This window comes from Lynx rufus, unplaced genomic scaffold, assembly GCF_022079265.1.
Source record: "Lynx rufus isolate CCGP_SWC_20201006 ecotype Redwood Valley unplaced genomic scaffold, mLynRuf1.p SCAF_4, whole genome shotgun sequence".
NCBI classification, from domain to species: Eukaryota; Metazoa; Chordata; class Mammalia; order Carnivora; family Felidae; genus Lynx; species Lynx rufus.
Window position 1 is genome coordinate 35,964,772 of NW_025814856.1, and position 18,257 is coordinate 35,983,028.

Here is an 18,257-nt window from a genome sequence, read left to right on the forward strand (position 1 = left end):
ACCATCAAGGACAAACTTAAAATAGTAATAATTGGTCTATATAGCACCCTATGTTCAAAATAAATAAAGGCAGCCCCACATAGAGCATCAGTTGATTCTCACAGTATTATCCCAAGCTCCAAGGGAGAAAGGCATTGCTGGCCCCATTTCATGGATAAACAAACTGAGATAAAGAGAAGCTGGGTAATTTGCTGAAGATCAGTGGGAAAAGCATTTGAAAGCATCTTAAAGGATATACTGCTAATTTTTCCAATCCTTCTTAATTTGAGAGACAGAAGGTTAATTTCTTTTGTACTTATAAGTTATTTTCTTTGGCCTCACACTACAGTTTATAGGGTATGAATGGCTCTGGGACTTGTGTTATTCCTCCAGGAAGTGAATGTGACAAAATGCCCACCCTTTGGACTTACCCAATTTAAGTAAGAATAAACAGCAATAAGAAGAAAAAGAAATTCTGTGATGAAAAGTAATAGAATCATTTTTATGGGAGTTAAGAGTAGTTACTTGAGGGGCGCCTAGGTGGCGCAGTCGGTTAAGCGTCCGACTTCAGCCAGGTCACGATCTCGCGGTCCGTGAGTTCGAGCCCCGCGTCCGGCTCTGGGCTGATGGCTCAGAGCCTGGAGCCTGTTTCCGATTCTGTGTCTCCCTCTCTCTCTGCCCCTCCCCCGTTCATGCTCTGTCTCTCTCTGTCCCGAAAATAAATAAACGTTGAAAAAAAAATTTTTAAAAAAAGAGTAGTTACTTGAAACCCAGTGGAACTTCACTTCTATACAACAAATGACAGAAGGAAAACAAAAAGATACGTAAGGAATCTTGACTCTCTAAAGATCAATCATACTATCTATGTGCCAATAACTGTAGTAAAACAAAATAAGAGAAATCAGCCAAGATAATAGCTTGCAAAGTAGTAAAAACTTTCAAGACCAGTATACTCTGGCCATCAAACAAGTAAGTTATAAAAAAATAGATCATTTTCCTGTTATTGCTAAAAAATACAGAATGATTTGGTAGGATTATTGCTAGGAATTTCAACTATTTGGCCCTGAGCAGTAAGAAGAAAATAAAAGCAAAGTTTGGCATGCCAAAAAAAGAAAAAGAAGAAAAAAGATGTAAAGGTATTTACTTTATCTTACTATTCTAAAATTAACTGAAAGTTGACATGAGTGGCATTTTGTTCTCAACTACAAAATGGATTGTCAACAGGAGAAAGAAGCTGAAAGCTGCATGCTAACAGGCTGAAGGCCTATGGATATTTTATAGAGTTGAGAAAACAGATGTATATTCTTCAGATCAAGAGCTCAGAGAGCTCTAGGCAGTATTTGAAAGGAATGAAGAAAAGAACTTCATCATTTGGTCTTGAATCAATAACAGAGGAAGAAAACAGGAGTTTCACTTTTGAAGGAACTGGCACCAAAGAAATTTAAGGCAGATCTCCTCACTCTAAAAAGATTCCATTAGCATCTCAGTCTGGTGGGCTTTCAGATCATTTTGGTTTATTCTTTGCATGTTTATGTATTTCCACAGATGGTGTCGGCTGTCTGTTCATCAACCATCTATCCCCCTTTTCAGAGCCTTCATTTTCCATACCCCTAGAATCAACGATGATTGATCTGAGGGAAGGCATGACACCCCATCTGTCAGTAAGATATACGGTGAAGCCTTCTAAAGAGTTCTGGAAAAGATTTCCCTCTGAAAACAAAAAAGGAAGAACACAGAGTTTTGTCAGCATATTCCTTGATTCCTGCTTGGGACACTGTTGTATGAAGACACAATGCTCTGGGCCACAGCAGCTATCTTGTGACCAAGAGGACATGTGTTGACAGCAAAGATAAAAAAAAAAAAAGTATAGGAAAAGCCTGGGTTCTTGCTGACTTTGTTGAGATGTCAAACCAAGCTGGAAGCAGCCCACATTCAGATGGCTTGCAATGAGATGTAAACAATAAAGGGCCTTATATAGTTTAAGCTATTTTTAATTGGATGTTTTGTTAACTTCAACAGATCACGTGTCAAAACCTACCACAAAGTTATAGTAATCAAGACAGAGTGGCATTGGCATAAGGACAGATATATAGATGAATGGAAGAGAATCAACAGTGCAGAAATCAATCCTCTCATTTATGGTCAATTGATTTTTGAGAGCCAACACCACTCAATGGGAAAGCATCGTCTTTTGCACAAACGCTGTTAGGACAGCTGGATACAAACATGCAAAACAATGAATGTGAACTCTTACCTCACATCGTATACAAAAATTAACTCAATATAGACCAAAGAACTAAAAGTAAGAGGGAAATCTGCAAAATTCTTAGAAGAAAACATAATTGTATACCTTTGTGACATTGAATTAGACAGTGGTTTCTTAGATATGCTATGAAAAGCATAAGTAACAAAAGAGAAAAATAAATTGGACTTTATCAAAATTAAAAATTTTTGCGTTTCAAAGAATACCATAAATAAAATGAAAAACAAAACAAAACAAAACAGCCACTGACTGGAAGAAAATATTTGAAAATGTTTTATCTGATAAGGAACTTATATCCAGAATATATAAAGAGCTACAACTCAGTCAGAAAAAGACAAATAACACAATTTAAAAATAGGCAAAGGATGTGCATAAACATTTCTTTAAAGCAGATATATGAGGGACGCCTGAGTGGCTCAATCGGTTAAGCATCTGACTTTTGATCTCAGCTCAGGTCTTGAACTCAGGGGTTGTGAGTTCAAGCCCTGCACTGGGCTCCAATCTGGGCATGAAGCCTGCTTTTAACTAAAAAAAAAAAAAAAAAAAAAAAAAAAAAGATATACGAATGCCTACTAAGCACATAAAAAGATGCTCAACGTCATTAATCCTTAGGGAATGCGAATCAAAACCACAATGGTATACCACTTCATACCCACGACAATAGATACAATCAAAAAGAAGAACAATAACCAGTGACAGCAAGGATGGGAGAAATTATAACTTTGCACATGGCTGGTATGAGTATAAAATAGTACAGTCACTGTGCAAAAGATTGGCGATCTATCCAAAGGTTAAACAGAATTACCATACGACCCAGCAATTCCATTCCTAGGTATATACTCTGAAGAAGTAAAAACATGTGTTTAAAAAGAACAACTTTGGGGGGCCTGGGTGGCTGGGTCATTTCAGCATCCAACTCTTGATTTCAGCTCAGGTCATAATCTCACAGTCATGAGATAGAGCCCCGCATGGGGCTCTATGCTGAGTGTGGGGCCTGCTTAGGATTCGCTCGCTTCTTCTCTCTGCCCCTACCCCTGCTGGTGCTGTCTCTCAAAATATATAAATAAACATTTTAAAAGGGTGATTTTTGTGATTTGTGAATAAATAAAATATATAAATCAAGAATAAATAATCAAGCAATCATAAAAAAATAAGTAATGACGGAAAACGGAAGGAAATACTGATCCCTGCTACAAACTGGATGAATCTCGAAGAAACTATGCTAAGTGAAAGGAGACAGAGAAGATCACCTATTTTCTGATTCCATTAACATAAAATGTCTGGATTAGGCGAGTGTACACAGATAGAAAGTAGATTAGTGGTTGCCTAGGACTGAGGGGGTCTGGAGGGAGGGTAGGGGAAATGGGGGGATGACAAGGTTTCTTTCTAAGACAATGAAAATGTGCTAGAGTTAGATTATAGGGATGGTCGCACAACTCTGTAAATATACTAAAAGCTGTTGAGTTGCACAATTGAAACAGGTGAACTTTATATGTGAACTGTATCTCAGTAAAACTCTTACCAAGAAACAAATAAATAAATAAATAACATAGAACACATCTTAACCCTTTACCTATATTTCCTCAATATTCTACAAAGAGCATGCAATAGGTATATCATCAGGAAAAGGTGTTCAAATTTCTCGACTGGAAAAAGATGTCTCTTGGACAAAACACAGTAAAAATAAAAGCCGGAAATCAGTACTGCACGTGAACTCCACCGTGAAACTCACTAAACGTAGACAGGAAACAACTAAAGGAAAATACATCAAATTATTGACCGTGATTTTGAGTTGGGTTCACTGGATGATTTTTGTTTATTTTTTGGCGGGCTCTCTTTTCCTTATTTTCTGTATCAGCACATATTACTTTTTGGTCTCTAATTTTGAAATGCACATGAAATCATACAAAATGTTATGGAGTGAATGAAATGTAAGTCTCTCTCCCATCCTGGTTCCCCAGCTCCTCATTTTCAGGACTGCCATGTAAGATTGCTCAAATTGTTTACTGCACGATGGCATGTGGCTGAGGCAGTGAGTGGAGGTTATAATCTAGCCTGGGCTCTGCTGGATAAGCCACAACTCTGGGCTCTGAGGAAACAATCTTTTTCATCTAAACCACAAGAAGATGCTATGGAAGGAAGTGACAGCCCTGCCCTTGTCCCCTCCATAAAGGCTGCCACTATGCCTAGTTTTTCGTGTGCCCCTCCAGACATCGTCTATGTTATCCAAACATACACGTCATGCTGTACGCATGCAATAATTATTTTAAAAGAATAAAGACTTTTCAGGAAAAGCAATACAATATAATCAGAATTCAAGTACTTCTCGAGAAGTCATTCAAGGTAAAATTGAATTAAAAGGAAGAGAAAAAAAATCGTGTTTGTAACAAACAAGTCTTAAGGGAAGAATCCCAAGAGCAAGGATTGATTGCTGGACTGTCTTCTACCACTTACCAGTCTCCAATTCACATATATTGTTTAAGCAGCAAATGAAATTGATTGAAATGCAATTGCCAAGCAGGTTGATGCTTGGTACTTTATTCACCATGCTCCGCACAGCTTAGGAGAGTGTGGGGTGCATGCAGTCCAGCTCCCACTGTGGGGAGCGTGAGGATTTTCATCTGCTGAGACACCTGGGAATGAGCGTCCCCATACGAAGCCTGACACTTCTGTGTCCTTCACACCAGAGTCCTTGAAAACTAGGAGAATTGCTCAAACAGAAACCTAGGGCACTCTGTTCATCTGTACTCTAACACCTGTATAGTCATTAAATTTGGGCTGACGTTTCTGCTTATTTAGAGAAAAGGATGGTTAAATCAGGAAATACTTCAAATTATGAGATCTGACTGCAAGGATTGCTCTGCTACTCTGAGTAACCTTTTAGGCTTTTTGCCTGGGTTTCTGTTCCATGTTTTGCCTCATTACAGAAGGCAATACTGGTCTTCTTTTCCTCAGGCTCTTCCTCTGCAGTTCTTTCAGTTCTAAAAACTCTTTTCCACCCCAGGATTTCACCCAATGACCTCCTGTTTATCTTTCCAGACTTAGCTTGAATGTTGATTCCTCAGGTGAGCACCTCATCACAGCAGCTGGATCTCACCCCCAGACCATACGCTCCATGAGTGCCTGCCTTGTCACCATTGCACTGCCATTACTTAGTGCTTGGCTCATAGTAGATACTCAATAAACCAGACAAATGAGTCGATGGCAATGCAAAAGCTATCCATGATCCCAGGAAAGCCCTCACTCATTTAAACAAATGGAGTGTCATTTATTTTTTTTTAATGTTTATTAATTTATTTTTGAGAGAGACAGAGAGAGAGAGAAAGAGACAGCACAAGCAGGGAAGGGGCAGAGAGAGAGGGAGAGAGGGAGAATCTCTAGCAGGCTCCATGCTCAGTGCGGAGCTCAATGCAGGGCTCAATCCCACGACCCTGGGATCATGACCTGAGTTGAAATCAAGAGTCAGACACTTAGCCGACTGAGACACGCAGGAGCCCCAAATGGAGTGCCATTTCAAAGAAAGCTTAGAATTAACTGAAAGCCAAGAATAATAAGGCTTGGAACCTACTTTGGAGTAGAAGAGTTTTCCCAGGAAGAAGTGGGGAGAAACATGAGCCTGGTACTGAATCAGGGCAATTCTCAGATGAAAAACAACAACACTGGGATAAAATGGTTGGGACCTAGAAAGGTGATCAGGTGGCTTCTGTGTGAGATATTGCTACTACAGGCAGAGGACACTGTGTGCTAAGAAGGTGACATGTTGAACCATCTCGATTTTAATTTGACCTGATTCAAAGAGGTCTTGACATTAGCAGTGGGATTATCCAAGATATATTTGTCCTCCTAAGTGGCTTATTCTCTAAAGCCCCTTTCAAGAGTGCTTTGAGACGTTCTCAAACTAGTTCTGTTTCTATTACTTCAAGTTATGCTAGGAGCAGGTTAAGAAGACCTGAACTCATTTGCCTTGTGGATTTGCTCTCTGTTTCTATTTCTGCAACAGAATACTTAAGTCTGTTAACTGATTAACTACAAGAGTGCTGGGAATGTCAACAGTTACTGGCATTCTTTTTGAATGTCATTTTCCATACATGCCACTACATAGTTTCAGAGATGATAAAGAATTGAAATGAGTAATTTCAGATATGCGGTTTAGAAATAAATACAATGTGGGGCACCTGGGTGGCTCAGTCGGTTGAGCATCCGACTTTGGCCCAGGTCATGATCTCACGGCTTGTGAGTTTAAGCCCCGCGTCGGGCTCTGTGCTGACAGCTGGGAGCCTGGAGTCTGCTTCTGATTCTGTGTCTCCCTCTCTCTCTGCCCCTCCCTAGCTCATGCTCGCACTCTATCTTGCTCTCTGTCAAAAATAAATAAACTTAAAAAAAAAGATTAAAAAAGAAATAAATACAATGCAAACATATTTACATGATAAAACACAGCTACCATAAATATTGGAGTTCGAGTTGGAGAAGAACTTTCAAAGGCCCACAATCATTGAAATATGGTTGTGTGGAAAGGAGGGCATCCAGATTAATTCAATTCCCTTCCAAAACAGTGAAAATGTATGCAGACTGACCCTCTTCAACTATTCCATTCAAGTAAACTACATGGCAAAGGGGAGGGAATGTGTACCTTCAGAGGCCAGGGGCAGGACCCAAAGCAATTTTAGCAATGGGAAATTGAATTCCCTGATTTTATCTTAAAGATTCATGTAGATTTTGTAATCTTCTCCATAATAGATCTTTGATTTTCCTTCCAAAAATGCACTTAGTAAAACTGATGGTAGGGGAAGAGGATGCAACATGTTTATTTTGGGTTTCCCATAATCCCTTAGGGCACCTCTTAATACCCTGATGAAGACAATGCATTACCCTAGTGTAAGAAGCCAGAGTTAGACATTAGGGGATACAATCCTTGTACTTTATACAAACTTCAGAAAATCTTTTAGTTTAGTTGAAGTTTTTCCATCAACAAATGATTAAATATGGTAATCGATGTATAGACAATTCTTCTGGAATCTCAGAGATTCCTATCATGGCACGTACCACACTATAGTGAATTTCTCATTTCTTACGCCTCTTCAACTGCTGTGGTCATAGGGCAATTACCCGACATCCACTGTACCCAAAATAAATAGCTTAAGCTAATTCTGGTAATCCCCTTCTCCTTCCTATGTGATTGGTTTAGGAAACAGCATGTGATATAGTCCTGGCCATTAAGACCCAGTTTAATGGGAGAAGTTTCCTGGGGGAGCTTTTACGAAACTTTTCCTAGAACTGGCACAGCTACCTTACCACCAGTTTGACGATGAAGCCAGACACACATGCCATTTAAGCAAGACAACTACCGACAAGGGAAACTGGAGTCTTCAAGCATTGTATGGGATGCTCACTACTGTGAGATAATACGGTTTCCTTGCTAATGAAGCCAATTTAATGTGTGGCTTCTCTTTTACTCTAGGAAGTCTTTAACAATATACATTACATTAGACTGGAACTTTGTGGAGGGCAAGATGTATGACTTATTATCTTTGCATCCTAGAGTCTAACACAGCATCCTAATTAATATATGCAGGATGAAAATGAACCAATTATCAAACTTACGACGTACAAAGTGAATTTCCCAGCTGACTCTAGGCCTCCGAGACATCTAAGATCCAAATGAGCAACCCAGATTACAAACACTGTGACATGAAGGGAGGTGGGGTTGTTGGTATTAGGAGATAGTACTACAGCTGACCTCAACATATTATTGATAATATAAATGAAAAACAGTAATCAAAAGGGAAAAGGAACCTGAGATGCTAGCATGGAGACAGCTGGCTAAAGAAGGGGTAAGGAAGATCCAGAGTGATTAATTTGGTTTAAAGAAAGCACAACCTTGGAATGTCTGGATTATAGCACAATTCATTCAAATACAGAAGGCAGGAGAGGAACAGTGCTCATTTACTTGTGGGAGCATCCAGGAGGACAGGTCAGTAGCAGCTGGATGTGAAAATAATACTGATGTCCCTACATTGGTGACACCCAAAGATTAGGTAAGATCCCTAGTACTTCATTAGTACAAACTGTCTGGATCTCAGAGGTATTTTGAGGGTTAGCATGGATTTAGGGGACTCAAATGGACCCACAGATAGTCCTTGGAAAAGGAAGATCTACTCCTTTCTGATATTCCTCAGAAAAGAAGCTACGTGTCAGGCATTGATTCAGAGAGTTGCACACACATCAACCCATTCTAATGTCCTCAGAAACTCTTAAGTATTATCACCATCCCCCTTTCAAACCTGGACAGATTCTTCCATCAACCAAGAATTCATTGAGTGGTAAATACAACAAGGAATGCCATGTAGTGTAGCATTCTCCAAGAGAATCTTTTCTAGGAAAGGGAAGCATTCAGTGATGGGTAAAGAAGGAAGGAGGGAACCCTTCCTCATCAGGTAAGTGGAGAAGCAGGCCTCATTCTTGCCATTACTGCTTACCCCTGAGACTATGGAATATCAGGTGCTATTCAAGTACAGTCACAGAACTCTACACAGGGAGGAAAAACAGGCTGGACAGGTTTTGAAGTGTGGAAACCTTCAATATGCGTCGAATGCAATCAGCTTGAAAATAAAAGAGGCTTAAGGACATGGTAGAATTTTACAAATTCAAGGTACTCTAGTTATGAAATATAGTATAGTTCTCTCTCTATTCCACACCTGTGTGTGTGCGTGTGCAAATGCACACACACACACACACACACACACACACACACACACTGGTCTCTCTTTGCACATTTTAATTCTACTTAAAATCAGAGACCAGTCTTTTCCAAAGGATATTTTCTCCTGGGTTCTCTTAAAGAAAAGTCAAAAAGAGGGGCGCCTGGGTGGCGCAGTCGGTTAAGCGTCCGACTTCAGCCAGGTCACGATCTCGCGGTCCGTGAGTTCGAGCCCCGCGTCGGGCTCTGGGCTGATGGCTCGGAGCCTGGATCCTGTTTCCGATTCTGTGTCTCCCTCTCTCTCTGCCCCTCCCCCGTTCATGCTCTGTCTCTCTCTGTCCCAAAAATAAATAAAAACGTTGAAAAAAAATTTAAAAAAAAGTCAAAAAGAAAATCCGTGAAAATCTCCCTGAGATTTCTGTTCAATAATAGAACTCTGAAAACCTAAAAAGTTATAGGTTTTCTAACCTAATCATATTCATCATATCATTTTCATTAATACTAAGTATGAAAAAAGTGTGACTCTACATTTAAACTTGTTTATTAAAGTTAGAAATATCAGATGTAACTTGAGTTACAATGCATTGATTTCTTGGGGTGTGTGGGTGGCTCAGTCGGTTAACTGTCTGACTTTGGCTCAGAGCATGATCTCATGGTTCATAAGTTGGAGGCCTGCATCGGGCTCTGAAGCCTGAAGGCTGCTTTGGATTCTGTCTCCGTCTCTGTCTCTGTCTCTGTCTCTGTCTCTGTCTCTGTCTTTCTCTGCCCCTCCCCCACTTATGCGCACGCGCGCGCGCGCTCTCTCTCTCTCTCAAATAAATAATAAACATTAAAACATTTTTAAAAATGTATTGATTTCTTGTTATATATAAAGCACTCATTAAGCCTTTGATCCTCACCACGATCTATGAAATAGATTTTATTAATATCTCAGTTTTACAGATAGTGAAACTGAGGCATAGAGCAGTGAAGATAGTGACAGGTTCAGAGACTGGAGACAGTAATTGGGGTACCCAGAGACCAACAGTAAAGGTAGAATAGTGAGTTTAGCACTTGGTACTGAGTGGAGTTGGGCACAACCACAGTGGGTCAAGAAAGATTAGAAGTCAAGTTCACATGAGCACTTGGGAATGGGGATACCAAGAAAGGAGGACAAGGCATGGAGAAAGGTGAGTTGGTTGGTTCAGAATTCAAAACTCCATAGGAATGGATAAAGTGTGCAAGAGGTCTTGTTATATCCATGTATATCAGCAGGGACCAGTGCTATCTCAGTGGTGGCACATTAACAGGCAGCCAAAGAAAGCTTGCTGAAGCAGACAGGAATGAAAGGGGTTAGAAACGTAGTCTAGCAGCCTAGGAGAGAAATGTGGGGTGCCAGCTACACAGAGATTGCAATGTCTTTATCTGACAAAACTTTTTGCTTCTGAATGTTAGAAACATAAATTTAACTAATTTAAGCAAAACAGGAACTGTATTGGTTTTGTCTGGATGTCTGGGGTACCCTAATGTCTACCTGTCTCCAGTTGCTGAATCTGACCTGTGGCTCTCTTAACTTCCTCAAATAGGGGGACAGGAAGGGTCAAATGGGCCTTGAGGACGCCAAGAACTATTTCTTTCTTCTTGCCTTTGACACCACATCCTTTGTATGGTCCATTCATTCTCTAAGGTCTGCTATCTCAACAGGGTATAAAAAAACCACAATGAAAGCTCCAGGTGCATGTCCTTCCAACCTACTAATGAGCCAGCTCTTCCCTGCCAGCCCCAGTAGGTTAAATCATGGGATACCATGTTGATTAACTATCATAAGACCTGTGGCTGGGGTAGAGGGGGTGGTGGTGTGCATAGTGATTGGCTCAGCCAATCAGGAAGCAGGAGTCATTCCAGGGTCCAGGAGGGTGGGGTAGCATGACTGGCAGCCCCCTACAGGACAATTGGTCAGAGTGTGGAAAGATCATTTCCTTCAGTGAAGGAAGTTCCTGTTACCAGAAGAAGGAGGCAAATGGACGCTGGGCAGCAGAAACAGCTGATGTTCCCTCTTGCCTTTGAGGAAAACCAACATCCAAGCTAAGGCAGAACCACTGCTAAACCATAATGTGCTTTTTTTTGGAACACACGATAGTGTCCGGCTTACTCTGATACCATTATTTTCTAGTCCTTTCTTCATTTGTGCCAGAAATTAAATAATCCATGGTGACATGTTTTCTGGTCAGCAGAAAGGGCCTTCTAATTTCATGGCAGCCCATCCAACTGAAATTTAAATTTAACTTGGCCTCTCCTAGTGAAACAGTATGCACAATATTAATAGTAAAGGTATTTATATTTATGTGGTTTCAAATAACATTCTTCTGCATTTTCAATGATTTGGTTTTAGGACATCTTGGGTATAATACTTAATAAATCCTTTTTTAAAAATTTTGTTTAATGTTTATTCATTTTTGAGAGAGAGAGAGAGACAGAGTGCAAGCAGGAGTGGGGCAGAGACAGAGAGGGAGACACAGAATCAAAGCAGGCTCCAGTCTCCAAGTTGTCAGCACAGAGCCTGACACGGGGCTTGAACCCATGGACTGTGAGATCATGACCTGAGCCAAAGTCAGACGCTCAACTGACTGAGCCACCCAGATGTCCCAATAAATTCTTCCATCTGTTCCAGGAATGGATGCATTGCTTTTTATTTTATTTTTTCACCCACAGAATATCAGTAACACCACATTCTTAATTTTATTGGGATCCCATAAATCTAAAAGCTTAAAATGTTATTAAAAGGGCCCTCACCACCGCCATCTGGGAGGGCACTTTCCTTTCCATAAGTCCCACATAAAAAGACACAAGGTGCCAAATGCTAAAACCTCTTGCCAAAGTTGGCTTAAGGTTTCTAAATGGTCAAAGGCATGTTCACCCTCTCACTCATTTAAAACTTACAAAGCTCCAGTTTCGATGAACAAAGGCCCTTGGAAAAACCTGCACTGGATTCCAGCCGACACACCACAGAGGTGCTACAACTTTGCTGCAAAGACGCCAGTGGTGCCAAGCTCAAACCAAAGCATCTCAGTGTCTGGACCCTTCCAGTCAATGGTTATCACTTCTACAGGCTCAGATGCTCTTCGGCAAGGAAGGAGCATCTTTCTCCTGCCAACTTCCCCTTTAAATAGGCTTGCCTCATTTCCTTTGTAAAATATGCACTTTCCTTCCTGTCCTCTTCTCCAACTTCTGGAGGAAAAAAGAAGCAAGAAACTGCTAAGTGATAACACCTCTTCATTTGCAATTTACCTATCACCTCCTCCTAGTAAGCCATTTCAGTTTGTTTTGTGGCAGCAAATATGGCCTGTAGGCTACATCCCCACAGTTGTCAATGGATAGGGCCTAGAAATAGGGAGTGGCTACGAAAGTGTCATTCACTTTTTTTTTTTTTTTTTTGAGATTAGATTGAGCATGAGATTGCGTTTTTCCTTTCCAAACATCAGGCATTTGATTTTTTTTTTTTTTTTCCTGTTGGAGCCCAGGCCATGTGAGGTTTTTATTCTTGGTATTGTGAGGGGAAAGAGAGTTAGGGGGTTGGGCACGACTCTCTATGGAGCTTAATGACCTAGATCAGGGACAGCATATATATATATATTTTTTTTTTTGTAAAGGGCCAGATAGTAAGTATTTTAGCTTTTGTGGGACAAATGGGTCTCAGTTGTGACTACTCAACTCTGCCTTCATAGTGGAAAAGTGCCAGACGCAACACAGACTCCAATGGGCATGGCTGCATGCCAACAAAACTTTATTTACAGAAACAGATCACAGCCTGCTTACCCCTGATCAAGATTATGGGTAGGAGAGAAAGCACAGACGAAATGGGGAGGTGCAATCAGGAGGAAATCTGTGTCTGAAAAGGAATTCAGGAGCAAACCTGAACAGTTCCCCATGAAGTCATGGAGAACTCTGCATTTCTGACACATGAAACATGCCTTTCAATTAATAGTAATGCAAACATGCCCTCCCCCCACCCCCACATGCAAACAAAAAAAACCCTCCCTCTGTTGTGCAAGAGCCCAAAGCCCTCAAAGGCACCACCTTGTAATCTGAGGTTTCCACTGAGTAGTGAGCAAGACACTTCCTCCAGAAGGCCCTTGTTGGAAATTAAACCTGTCTCCATGGAACACTTAATAAAACAACCCACCAGCCTTGGGGAACATATTAGCTAATAGATGGCAGGGGTGTGGTGGAGGCCGACTTGGGGCATACACATTTTGAACGGAAAGTGCTGTAAAATAAGGAAATGAAATCCGAGAGGAGTCAGGGCTCGCCGCACGGGATGGACAGGGTAGGTGTGGGTAGGGCAGTAGACAACACCAGCAACCCTGAGATGGAGGCCATCATGATGTGGAGACACCACATGGGTTTTGGCAGAGGGTCGGGGCCACTCTCAGGGTGAGGGTGGCTGTCGTTGGGGAGAATTTCACATAGAGAGGTCAAGACTGGAGCGCTCGCTCCCAAATTCAAGCTGAGGACAATGCTCAGAGTGTGTTCCTGCAGAAAAAGAGGGAGGTGAGAAGCGCAGGTTTGAAGTCGGATTCTACCCAAGCTGGGGTAAAATCCCAGCTCTGCTCTGTCTGCTCTAAGGCCTTGGAGGAATTATGTTACCCCTTTAAGGCTCTGCTTTGTCGTCTGTAAAACAGAGAAAGCACCTCCTTCCCAATGTTGTTAATGAGGAACATATATACGGTGTCTATAGCGACAGTCTCTGGCCCCTAGTGAATTTTCAATAAAGCAGTGTCTATTTCTCCACCACTCAAACTGTCTTAGCAGGACATTGACTGTCACTTGGTTCATCACTTCTTTGCAAATAAGATGCCACAAAAGGAAAAAGGTATAGGTTACTAGCAACGTCTGGCTTAGTCATTACCCAGGAGCTAGATGCCTGAACTTCTCTCCTTAAGGTGGACAGGCAAATCTACTGGGCTGTGGAGAGATTTCGGAAAAATATTCGTAAAATGGGAAACCAATAAACCAGGGAGATTCTTAGGCAGGGCTCCATTTCCCTGCGTCTACCACAGAAATGTTACGATCACCAGGGAGGAGGGGTATTAGTGTGCTATTCATCGGTCTCAATAAGGCAGGAGACTTCTGCCAGGGGGTTGGCCCGATGGTGGAGTGGTGACTAGCATCCATTTTTCTTCTTGGTGTGATAATTCCAATTTTATACATTATTCACCCTCACACAACCCATGTGTTGACCCCAATTCACCCTCAGGGGCAAACCTAACTGGCATAAACTGATTAGTAGGGGAGTGGACTTGGGACATAGCCAGTTCATTAGAGTCTCTGGAATACTGCTTAGAATTCTGGGATAAAGTTGCCCTCTCTTCTCAGTACATGGAAGGAGCACACGTGAGGACTAAACTGCCACAGCCAGTCTTGGCCACTGTAAAGGAAGAAAATGTGACAATAATGCCCACACGTGGAGAGGGCAGCACAGGGAGAATTCAAGGAACTGCGTTAGGCTCTTGATCAAACCTCACCTGAAATTAGAACTCTTTGGATTTCTCAGTTACATGAGCCAATAAACACCCCTTATTGTTTAAGACAGTTCAAACTGGGGTTTCTGTCGCTCAAAAGGGTTCTCACTCCAGGACCCCCAGGCCCTCCTGCAATGCCAGCAAAACTCCACCTTTTCCTCAAATGTACCCAATTTCCTGATAACAAATGCAGTTTCCTAGTACACAGAGCAGACCCTGGCTTGCTGCCCTCAGGCTGTTCAGTAAAAGGACAAAGGGATAACGTGGAACGTTGACAGCTTCCCACCTTCCTCTCTGAGCCCAGTTAGTGCTCCTGACTGTTCCTCTCAGTCCTGACATCCTTTTTGGAATGATCTGCCATCAGCCAAGCCTGACCAACATCAGGGTTCAAGCTGATATCAGCTCTGAAATGCCCATAAGTCTGAGCGTTCTACTGGTATTCCTGTGCAAAGGAGTGAAAAGTGTGAGGGTGTGGGTGAAGTGTGCACACGTGTATGCGAGTGAGTTCATGTGGGAGCATATACGGTGTGTGTACAAGTGTTTCTGGAAGAGTACTCCCCCTCAGGGCGAACTGTCAAAACGATGTCTTCTGAAGACGGGAAGTAGATATGACCCAGGAGGGGCCACTGAGAAGGAAAATGGCATGATGATTTACCCAGAGGCCACAGCAGTGACTTTTATTTATTTTTTAATGTTTATTTATTTATTTTGAGAGAGAGAGAGAGAGAGAGAGAGAGAGAGAAAGAGACAGAATCCCAAGCAGGCTCCATGCCATCAGCGCAGAGCCTAGCGCAGGGCTTGAACTCATGAACCGGGAGATCACGACCTGAGCAGAAAATGAGTTGGACACTTAACCGGCTGAGCTACCCAGGTGCCCCCACGGCAGTGTCTTTTAATAAGAGTCGATAAGCTAACAGCTGTGGAAGAAAGAAAAAAAACAATGGTAGTTTTATTGTGATAGAAAACGCTACAATCTAATGTTTGGAAATCTGTACCTGGCCTAATGGAATGGGGGCTGCAGATCCTAGAGGGTCAGCCCCGTGCAACTCATGAGTCCGGAGGGCCATGGTTTCCTGCGTCAAAAGAGATGGCATGCTCCTTTGAAAGCAGGCATAGCCCCTCGGCCCCAAATGTTGACAAGTGTTAACAATGGCCCCAGGATGCCAGAACTCTGCATGTTCAACAGAGCGCACCAGACAAGTTATCTAGGTTTCTACACAGACCCTCCCAATTTTATGTTTGGTATGTATGTATGTATATGTGTATTTATGTTTTAATTTTATTGATTTGAGAGAGAGAGACAGACAGTGTGAGTGGGGGAGGGGCAGAGAGAGGGAGAGAATCCCAAGCAGGCTCCGAGCTGTCCACGCAGAGTACAAGCCACGAAATCATGACCTGAGCTGAAACCAAGAGTCAGATGCTTAACCGACTAAGCCACCCAGGTACCCTTCTGCATGGTATTTCAATGGTAAATCACCATTGTACCACCTATGCCTGTGTGTTCAGTTGCTTCTTTAGACTCGAAGAGATTTAACTTATGACTCCTTTAAATTCTTGTTACATATATGACTCAACTCACAAAAAGGACAATTGGCTGTTCCACCTCAGTCTGAAGTGAGGTATGCTTAGGTGATTATAAATGCGCCTGACCAACACCATTCAGACCTAGGATAGGGAGGGAGGGGCTGACAGCACTGAATTTCTGAATTCTATTTTTCATCCCACAGGATATGAATCATGCAGGGCTCCGTCCCTCAACAGGGTAAATATCTTTGTCACAAGCATGAGGAATTAGAAACTGTTCTGTCTCATTGACTTCATAAAAACATTTGCCTGAACAAAGTCTCCAGTTCCAAAGCTGACTTTCCACTCCTTTCTAGGGGAACTTTGAAGAAGTCCATCACAACTAAAGTAGTGAGTAATTTATAACATCCTGAACAACCATCTGGGGATGTGGCTATAATACAATTCACACTGAAATTCCAGTTAATGACAGACTAGCTTCAAGTCCTAGTTTCAACATACTCTCCGTAAAGCGGAAGATTTCCAAGGATCATGCTTTTGAACAATCATCTATATCAAATCCAAACAAATCCCTGACTAAGTGATTTTTAAATTTGTCTTTAAGTCGAGTTGCAGAAACAAGTGGCTGATTGCTCAGAAATAAAGCAGGAATACTCTCCACTTGCTGATCTAGCTAGAAATCTCACTTCTCTCTAGATGACAATAATAATGGTTAACATTTATTGCGTGCTTACTACGTGCCAAGCACTACTTTGGGCACTTTTCATATGTTAACTTGTTCATGTGCTCAACAAGTCTGCGAAGTGAGTACTTTTATTATTAACCCCATTTTTTCAGAGGAGATGGAGGAGGGTTAAGAAAATGATGTAAGGTTTTTCAGCCAGTGACTGATGGAGCCATGTTTCAAAACCCAGGCTTAACTGCCTCACTGGGTTGAAATGCAGATTCAAAACATCTTTTGAATTATAACAAAAAGAAGATAAACTGAGGCCACTGATGTCACAGGAAAAGGACACCTAGAAGAGCTTGTCTTTGGAGTTAGACTATATGTAGATTGTCCAGCTTTCAGAAAGCTGATTTTGTCTGTCTGTCTTTCTTTCTTTCTTTCTTTCTTTCTTTCTTTCTTTCTTTCTCTCCCTCTCCTTTTCCTTCTCCTTCTTTGGATAACTCAAAAAGTTGGGGCGCACAGGAGAGTGAACATGGGTAGATGTGGGAGGGGAAGAGATGAGGGTGGGTGGCCTGAAGAAAGCAAGAGAAGAGAGCCCCTTGTTGAACATTCTTCCCTGCTGAAGCTGAAGCGAAACCCACATGGCCGAGTTTCAGTCTAAAGCACAAAAGGCTGTAATGTGAGCTTATCAGGCATTCCTACCTTCCCAACCATGAATTTACTCAAGGTATCTGAGGTTTAGAACTTGAAATGAGTCTTTCCAATCATCCACGTTGTACTGCAGGAAAGCGTGATTTTGTATCAAATGCTCCACTTGGGACCTCGCACAGAAGGGGCTGGGATGAGAGCCCTGGAGCGAAGGGGGACTGGGGTGCTGGCGGGGTTGGAGGGAAGCCAGAGTATACTTGAGTGAATGCCAATAACAAACTCCATATTCTTCCCAGACCTTCCAAGTTCAGTGGGAAACTTCATATGTTCTGGGCACTAAAACTTTCTCTGGGGTTCTCTATAGTACAGGTGAGTCTCAGAGTTAACCTGTCTCCTCTCTGGATCTACTACAGTAGCATACTCATATCTCTATTACACTAATTCCCGTCATCTATGATAATGGTTCATTACATTCTTAACACCTAGCTCAGTCCCTGGCATATAATGGGCACAAGAGTCAAGTTTGTTGAGTGAATGGTTAAAGATACCCAACTAGATCAGCATACGAAACTGGTCAATAATATCAATAAAAACAACAGCTAGTATATTTATTGGGCACTAATGAGCCAAGCACTTACATGTACAATAATTTCATTTAATTTCCCAACTGCTCTGTAATGGAGACATTACCCTGATTATCTCCATTTAATAGTAAATGAAACTGAGGCACAGAGAAGCAAAGTGACATACTCAAGATCACTCAGCTAGCCTGGACTCAGCCAGGAGGTACTACCTGGATTTGACCTGTGGCAGTCTGATGTTAGAATCAGATCTTTCGGCGTCACCTCAGATCTTCCCTCACCTACTGTCGGCCTGAAGGCAGTTAGCATCTCATGTTCTCCCACCGAATCTTCTCAGATATTTTCCCACCATCCCGCCCTCTCAAAACTCACCCGCACACAGTCACAAATCACCATA

At 41.9% G+C, this 18,257-nt stretch overlaps 1 long non-coding RNA gene across 2 annotated transcripts in view; it reads right to left on the reverse strand.

Moving 5' to 3' along the window:
- The window catches only part of LOC124524257 (uncharacterized), a 163,962-nt gene that overhangs the window by 18,193 nt on the left and 127,512 nt on the right, over positions 1–18,257 (reverse strand). The window lies entirely within an intron of this gene.